Source organism: Marmota marmota, unplaced genomic scaffold (genome assembly GCF_001458135.2).
Source record: "Marmota marmota marmota unplaced genomic scaffold, marMar, whole genome shotgun sequence".
NCBI classification, from domain to species: Eukaryota; Metazoa; Chordata; class Mammalia; order Rodentia; family Sciuridae; genus Marmota; species Marmota marmota.
The window spans coordinates 47,652,010-47,660,560 of record NW_025999853.1 but is presented as its reverse complement, the minus strand read 5'-3'; the positions used below and the strand labels follow the sequence as shown (position 1 = coordinate 47,660,560).

At 36.0% G+C, this 8,551-nt stretch overlaps 1 non-coding gene across 1 annotated transcript; it reads right to left on the bottom strand.

The window, feature by feature from the left end:
* Positions 1 to 2,720: 2,720 nt before the first annotated feature.
* Positions 2,721 to 2,827, bottom strand: LOC125618208. Its single transcript, XR_007349465.1, has one exon. It is a non-coding gene; the product is annotated as a U6 spliceosomal RNA (small nuclear RNA).
* Positions 2,828 to 8,551: the final 5,724 nt, after the last annotated feature.

Below are 8,551 nucleotides of genomic sequence, written 5' to 3'. Positions count from 1 at the left end.
GGATCCTAGAAAAAAGAATGCTGAAACTTCTAAAACTCCCTTTCAGTCAGATGTGGTCATGTGACTAAGCACTAGCCCATGAGATGTAAGGAGTGGGTATGTCGGGGTAGGGTGGGGAGGGCTGGCTTCTGAAACCCATTCCTAAAGGAAGAGTGACCTCCTTATCCCTACTTCCTTTCTTCATCCTGCTGCTCAAAGGATAGGTTAAGATGAGCCATCTGGAACCTTGTGGCTAAGGGCTAATGGAGAAATAAGAAAGAAGCCTTGGTCTTTTGGTGACTTGGCAAAGCAGGGCTGCTTTATCAGCTTGTTATGGTGAAATTGCAATAAATAACCAAGTTGATTTTAAGCAGGAGACAGAACCATTTTATTCACCAGCTGGTGGTCCGGATTCACCAGCTGGCAGGCCAAGGGGCAGGCTGCAAGTCTTTGACCCCCTCCAAGGGTTAGAGCACACGTTTATATTCTGAAACCACATTAATCATAAGTGGCTGTTGCTATGATTCAAAACTATAAACAAACATGAGATCTAAAATTGTAGAAGGAAAAGTGGGTCAAAATGATCCTAGTTGAGTATAAGTAAAAGAATGGTTACTAACACTAGACAAACATTCTCTGGCAGAGTACATTGCCCAAGAAAAATATGAACCAAAAAGAGAACAATTTTACTTTGTATAAGAATTGCCATTTTGTGTTGCCAAACTGCTATGCTAAGCAACTTTTGATGGGTATAGAGGTAGGGTATTCCCACAGGAGAAGCATTTCTTACATGACATGGAGTCTTAGGGTAAAATAGAGTTTGTCTGGTCATTGCCCATATAGCTTAGCCCATAACAAGCTTTCTACACCATGACTAGAAAGAAATGAACTTCTATCTTATTGAAACCACTGCCATTTTTGGCCTATGAAACAGGCAGCCAAATTTACATATCCCGTAATACAAATTAAGAGAGGGAATTATTTTTAGTTTGGACAGTTTTGGAAACAAACATGGAATCAGAAAATTGTCTTATGTGTATATAAAATATTCCTATGTGGCTAAACTTTACAATAGTGACTTGACTAACTACCAATGGACAAAAGCAAAGAGAAAGTGCAGAGTTCTGTGAGTCAGGATTGATTTTATTGAGTATCAGCACTGAAAATATTAGGTAGTCAGGTCTTTCACAATCAGTTCATTCAGATCAGGTGTGTATTTCAAGCAATGGCATTACTGATAGACTGTCATCAAGGCAGCAACAATCTACTATCTAATTTATCTTGCATTTGAGAGACTATTTGATGATACCGAAGAGGGGGATTTTAGAAGGAACATCTGACCCGTTAATAGTTTGAGAAGATTTTAAGCCAGCCTCAAGTTGCAGTAAATCTCAAACCTTATCATTCAAATTAAACAAATGTTCATGCTTCATTTTATATTTGGGTTCCATTGAAAGGTTTAAGGAAAGAGAGTTACATGAAGAGGTTGGGAGCCAAGGGGAGCAAACCTGAAAGAGTAAACCAGAGAGTGGGGAAGCCATGAGATAAGCTGGGAAAGGACCACCAAGCGGAAGTTGACTTGATCAAAGGATGGTCCCAATCTCTGAGCTTCTTAGGGCACTTTACTATGTTTACTATGTTAATTAAACACTATCTTAGGATGTCACCATATAGGCTGTGGGACATGTGGCAAAAACAGACCTTTTGTTTTGTGCCTTTCCCAAAGTAATAATTTACTCCTTTTCCAGTCTGTATGATGACTTGGAAAATAAAATAAATAACTCAGTTTACAAGCACGCGTGCACACTCATTCATCTGTGATAAGTGCCCCAGTATTTATTGGTATTTACTGAGTACCAGAAGCTGTGCTTGTGCATTTCCCCACACATTAACCACCACAATTCCCACAGCCATCTGTGAGGTGGGTGTTTTATTACCTCCAATTTACAAATGAAGAACAAGAGACCATTTTTGAGTGCTCTCTATTTGTAAGGTGCTTCAAATACATTATCCTATTTATTTTAATTAATTAAATTTTAAGTTAAAAATTTTTATTGTATACATTTAAAGTGTATGTATTTAAAGTGATGTTTTGATGTGCATTACATAGTGAAATCGTTACTGCAGTCAAGCTGATTAATATATCCATTAATATATCTATCATCTTTATAACTCTCTTTTCTTAGCTTTGTTTTAGTGGTTATAGCACCAAAAATCTATTCTCTTAGAACATTTCCAATATACCATACAATATTTTCTAAAAATTTATTCTAATTTGTTATATATGACAGCAGAATGCATTTTAATTTATATTACAAACATATAGCACAATTTTTCATATCTCTGGTTGTACACAATGTAGAGTCACACAATTTGTGTCTTCATACATGTACTTAGAGTAATGATGTCCATCTCATTTCACTACCTTTCCTACCCCCGTCCCCTCCATTCTCCTCCCTCTCCTTTGCCCTATCTAGAGTTCATCTATTCTTCCCATGCATCACCCCTATCCCCATTATGAATCAGCATCCTTGTATCAGAGAAAACATTCAACATTTGTTTTTTGGGGGAGGATTGGTTTGCTTCACTTAGCAGTATATTCTCCATCTCCATCCATTTACCTGCAAATGTCATGATTTTACTCTCTTTTAATGCTGAGTAATGCTCCATTGTGTTTATACGATATTTTCTTTATCCATTGATCTACTGAAGGGCATCTAGATTGGCTCCACTGTTTAGCTAAAAATATGGAACGCTTCACAAATTTGCCTGACATCCTTGCATGTGGGCCATGCTAATCTTCTCTGTATCATTCCAATTTTAGCATATGTGCTGCCAAAGTGAGCACTATACAATATTATTAGCTAGAGCCCTTGTGCTGTACTTTAGACCTCTAGATTTATTTGTCCTATATAACTGCAACTTTTTGCTCTGACCGGTATCTCCCTGCTTTTACCTCCCCACTCTGCTGCCACCTTTGGTAATCTGATCTGTTTCTATATATTTGACTCTTGAAGGTTCCACATATAAGAGAGATCATACACTGTTTTTCTTTCTGTGTCTGGCTTATTTCACTTAACCAGTCTTCCAGGTTCATCTGCATAGTCACAAATGGCAGGATCTCCTTTATAACATCTGAATACGTCGCTTTAGAATATAAAACATTATTATATATGATAGACATTACATAACATTATAATGTATAGGTAGAATATAATAATATGTATATGATTATACCTTATATAATATACACTATATATTACTATATAATATGGTAAATATTCATATATCATAGATCATTTATATATATATATATATAAAATATCATTTTTACATATAAATATTGTAGATGCGAACATTTCTTTACTTAGTCCTCCATTGATAGATATTTATGTTGTTTCCATATCTTTGTCTAAATTTAAGACCTGAAACTGTAAAACTCCTAACAGGAGTGAAAGGGAAAGCTTCTTGACATTGGCCTTGGCAATGTTTTTTTTTTTTTTTTAATATGACACCAAAACCATATGCAACAAAGGCAAAAATAGTGGGACTACAATCAAACTTAAAAACCTCTTTTCAGTGAAGAAGCAATCAGTAACATGAAAGACAGTCTACAGATTGGGAGAAAATATTTGTTGGCCATCTATCTGATAATGGGTTAATATCCAAATTATTCAAGGAACACACATAGCTCCATAACATAAAAACAACCTGATTGAGAACTATGCAAAGGACTTAAATAGACATTTTTTCCAAAGAAGACATACAAAAGGCCAACAGGTATATGAAGAGGTGCTAACATCACTATTCACCAGGGAAATGTAAATCAAAACCACAGTGCGCTCTCACCTCACACCTGTTAGGATGACCATGATTAAAAAGACAAGAGATAACTAGTGTTAACAAGGGTGTAGATGAAAGGGAATCCTAGTATACTGTTGGTGGGAATGTAAATTGGTACAGCCACTATGGAAAGCAGTATGGATATTCCTCAAAAAATAAAAAAATGGAACTACCATATCATCCAGCAGTCCCACTTCTGGGTAAATGTCCAAAGGAAATGAAATCAAAATTCCACTCCCATGTTCAGTGTAGCATTATGTGCAATAGTCACTTAGTATTTACCTCCACAGTAGTGTTTATACCCATTTTACAGATTAAAGGAAGTTGAGTTGGAAAGAGGTTAAGCAACATGTCTTCAAGCTGGTGCCTCTTCCCAGGCCTTCTCCAAACACCCACACCCCACCCCTCTACCCACTACTTTTCCAACCCACACAGCTTCAACAGGTTAAGGAAGCAGACTATTTTGGAATTGCCTGAGAGTTGAATGTTGAATTCTTTTTTTTTTCTCTATCTGCTTTTTAAAGACTGCATTGACTCATATGTACTATTGGAAAACAAAATTTCATTATTAATTTTAAAACCAGATCAACATAGAGGATGAAAATAGACAGTAAACACTTTAGTAGATTTTGTTTGCCAAGTTCAGCCTTTGGGCATGATTTTTGGTACTAATATTTATTCTGAATTTAGAATTGTCACACAATTGATGTCTAATAATGTATATACCTGAAAGAAATAAATGATGGAAAAAATAAAAACAAGACATGCATTTTACCCTTTCCACTCTTTCTTTTGAACATCAATAGTGCATATAAAAATATTGATCTACATACACTTTTCAATAGGAGTTAATTATTGTTTCACTTATTTGTTATATTTTTATTTTTTTGTGGTGTTGGAATGGAACCCAGGGCCTCACACACACTGGGCAAGCACTCTACCACAGAGCCAGCCCCCACCCCTGGCTGACCTTTAATTTAATTTAGTATATTAAGAATTGGGCTGGGGATATAGGTCAGTTGAGAGTGCTTGCCTCACAAGCCTGGGTTCAATCCCTAGCACCACACACACACAAAAAAATTAAGGGTGTATATCATAAATCATATAAACATATGTGTCTAGGATGCCTGTATCACTTTCCATTGTAGTTATTAAACTATCCAGTAAAGAACTTGCAGGTTTGTTAAATATTGAGTGAGTGAGTGAAGGAAGGAAGAAGGATAGATGTTCAGTTTTCAAAATATTGGCTCAATTTTTTATTACATTTAATTGTATATGTGCAGTAATGGAGACATTAGAGATAATTATACTATACCCATACATACACATACTAGTTGTTTCTCCTCCAAATTGTTTCATATATTTGCATTATTAGAGCAAGAAAATATTTTAGCTCCCTAGTTTTTAGAGAATTTTTTTTCCAGGGGGTTCTGCTTTGGTTTTATTGAATCGTTGTGAAAATTGCCTCAATCTTTCTTTTTGTGGATTTCCCAGATTATTCTGAGTATTTCTTTTAACCAGGCCATGTAGCCATTGGTAATTTGTGAGTGATAAGAAAAGGTGACAAGAGAATATATAGAGTCATTGGTTTTGTTGCAATCTAATGAACATATTCATAAGCATTAATTTTTTGAATCTATGTTTAAAACTGCAGTATAAGACCTCTTGTGATGTCCAATTCTGAACTGTATTTGACAAAGCCAAAATTTATGAGGATCAACACTACCCTGTGTTTATGGCTTTCAGTTCTTATTTAAAAGATTCTCAAGGATTCCAGTCTTGGCATATCCAAAGAGAAATTGTCAAGCATTCCATTGTCAGCCTGCTAAATATTCAAATGCACAATTTTTCTTATGTTGGAAAATTATATTATGAAAAACAAATTCATTTTTTTCCCCTACCGTGTACCCAGAGAATCTTGTCAAGAATTTCTTTATAAAGGGTTGCACTGTCCAGAGCTTAGCCCCCTTGAGAACATCTCAGAGTGGATTTATGCAGAAAATGCAGGCGTGCTAATGAGGTGGAACTGCAAGACACACTTAATAGTAACAGTGAATTCTTGAGCTCACTGCTACCAGCCCAACTTAAGTAAGATTAGTGGGAGGCCTGGTAGGTTCTCTTCTACCCTGAAAATCATGTTTGCTCTTTTGAAAAATGCCAAAGGCATGTGATTACAATTTTTTTAAAAAGCCTCAGCTGTGTGTCTTAAAACGCTGGAGAAAGTGTACTAATTGGAGTAATTTTTTTTCTTTTGAAATAATTTTATTTCAGGTATTATGTTAATGACTTTCTAGTAGTAAATCCCAAAACAATGAATAAAATTACAGTAAGATATTCAAACTCTATACCCTTTAGAGGGAAAAGTCAGGAAACATACCATGGAAGAAAATAGTAGAAGCTAAGTCCGCAAGTACCAGATACACTCCAAAGCGAACCTTAATGAAATCTCTTATATGATCCACTCCTCTTGAGTGTGGGGAAAATCTGTGACTTTCTTCTCCCCAGTGGAACATAACAAAGGTGCTGAAATGTTACTTCTGTGAGTATCTTTTGTTATGTAAAATAGTCTTAACAGACTGGAGATCTCCTACTGGTCTTAGAGAAGCATAATCCATGCTGGGAACTGCTATGAAGAGGATCAGGGTATGGCAGGGATCTGTGACTGGCCTCTGGGTCCTGGAGGGTGCTCTCAGTCTGACAGCTAGCAAGAAATTGGGGCCTAAGTCATACTAAGACAGGGATGAATTCTGCCAGAGACCTGAATGAACTTAGGAGTAGATTATCTCCCAGGTGAGCCTCCAGATGAATATGCAGCTTGGCTGGTGACTTGGTGGTAACCTGTTAGACCCTGATAGAGAACCCAGTTAAGTTATGCTCAGACTCTTGAGTCATGGAAAATAAGAGATAATAAATATGTGTTTTAAGCTGCCAAGTTTCTGGTAATTTGTTACACAGCAAAAAAAAGAACACAACCTACTACAGGTAAAATAATTTTTTTTCTTACTAAAGAAAAAGTTATTCAATGATATTAGCTAAAAATTGTTAAGGAGGACTTTATTTAGAATGATCACAATAGGCAAAGGGACCACCACACTTGAATTTTGCAGCTGAGTATAGAAATTGAGCTCACTTTCTAATATATCATGGGTAAGTGAGAATTTATACCCAAGGAGCAGGGTAGGGAATCAGTGGATGGAAAAGAGGGAGTACCAAGAATAAGAGGGATGCTGGTTACACCAACCTAACAGGATCATTTAAAAAAAAATTGTTCTGATTATTTCATGACAGTAGAATGCATTTTGACTCATTATACATAAACGGAATATAACTTCTCATTCTTCTGGTTGTGCATGATGTGGAATCACACTGCTTGTGTAGTCATATATGCACATAGGATAATAATCTCTGATTCATTCTACTATCCTACCTATCCCCATGCCCATTTCCCTCCATCTAATCCAAAGTACCTCTATTCTTCCCTAGCCCCCACTCCCATTTTGAGTTAGCCTCTGCATATCAGAGAAAACATTTGGCCTTTGTTTTTTGAGATTGATTTATTTCACTTAGCATGATATTCTTTAGCTTCATCCATTTACTGGCAATTACCATAGTTTCATTCTTCTTTAAGGTTGAGTAATACTCTATTGTGTATATATACTGCATTTTTTTCCCATTCATCTATTCATCTAGGTTGGTTTCATAGTTTAGCTATTGTGAATTGAGCTGCTATAAACATTGATGTGGCTAGGTCTCTAGTATGCTGATTTTAAGTGCTTTAGGTATAAACCAAGGAGTGGATCAAATGGTGGTTCCATTCCAAGTTTTCTGAGAAATTTCCATACCACTTTCTATAATGGTTTTACCAATTTACTGTCCCATCAGCCATGTATAAATGTACCTACCCACCCACCACATCCTTACCAACATTTATTGTTGCTTGTATTCTTGATAATTGCCATTCTGACTGGAGTGAAATAAAATCCTAAAACAGTTTTGATTTTCATTTCTCTAATTGCTAGAGATGTTGAACATTTTTTCATATATCTATCGATCAATTGTATTTCTTCTGTGAAGTGTCTATTCAGTTCCTTAGCCCATTTACTGATTGGATTATTATTATTATTTTTTTTGGTGTTAAGTTTTTTGAGTTCTTTATATGTCCTGGGGAATTAGTGCTCTGAGGTGTGTGTGGTAAAGATGTTCTCCCATTCTCTAGGTTCTTTCTTCATGTTATTGGTTGTTTCCTTTGATAAAAAGAAGATTTTTAGTTTGATTGTATACCATTTATTGATTCTAGTTTTTACTGCTTGTGCTTTAGGAGTATTGTTAAGGAAGTCAGGTCCTAGGCCCACATGGTGAAGATCTGAGGCTTCTTTTCTTCTATTAGATGCAGGGTCTCTGTTCTAGTATCTGTCTTTGATCTACTTTGAGTTGAGTTTCATTCAGGGTAAGAGATAGGGGTCTAATTTTATTTTGCTACCCATGAATTTCCAGTTTTCCCAGTACCATTTGTTGAAGAGGTTATCTTTCCTCCAATGAATGTTTTTGGTGCCTTGTCTAGTATGAAATAATATGTGGGTTTGTCTCTGTGTCTTCTGTTCTGTACCATTGACCTAAATGTCTGTATTGGTACCAATACCATGCCATTTTTGTTAGTATACCTCTGTACTATAGTTTGAGGTCTGATATTGTGATGCCTCCTGCTTCACTCTTCTTGCTAAGGATTTCT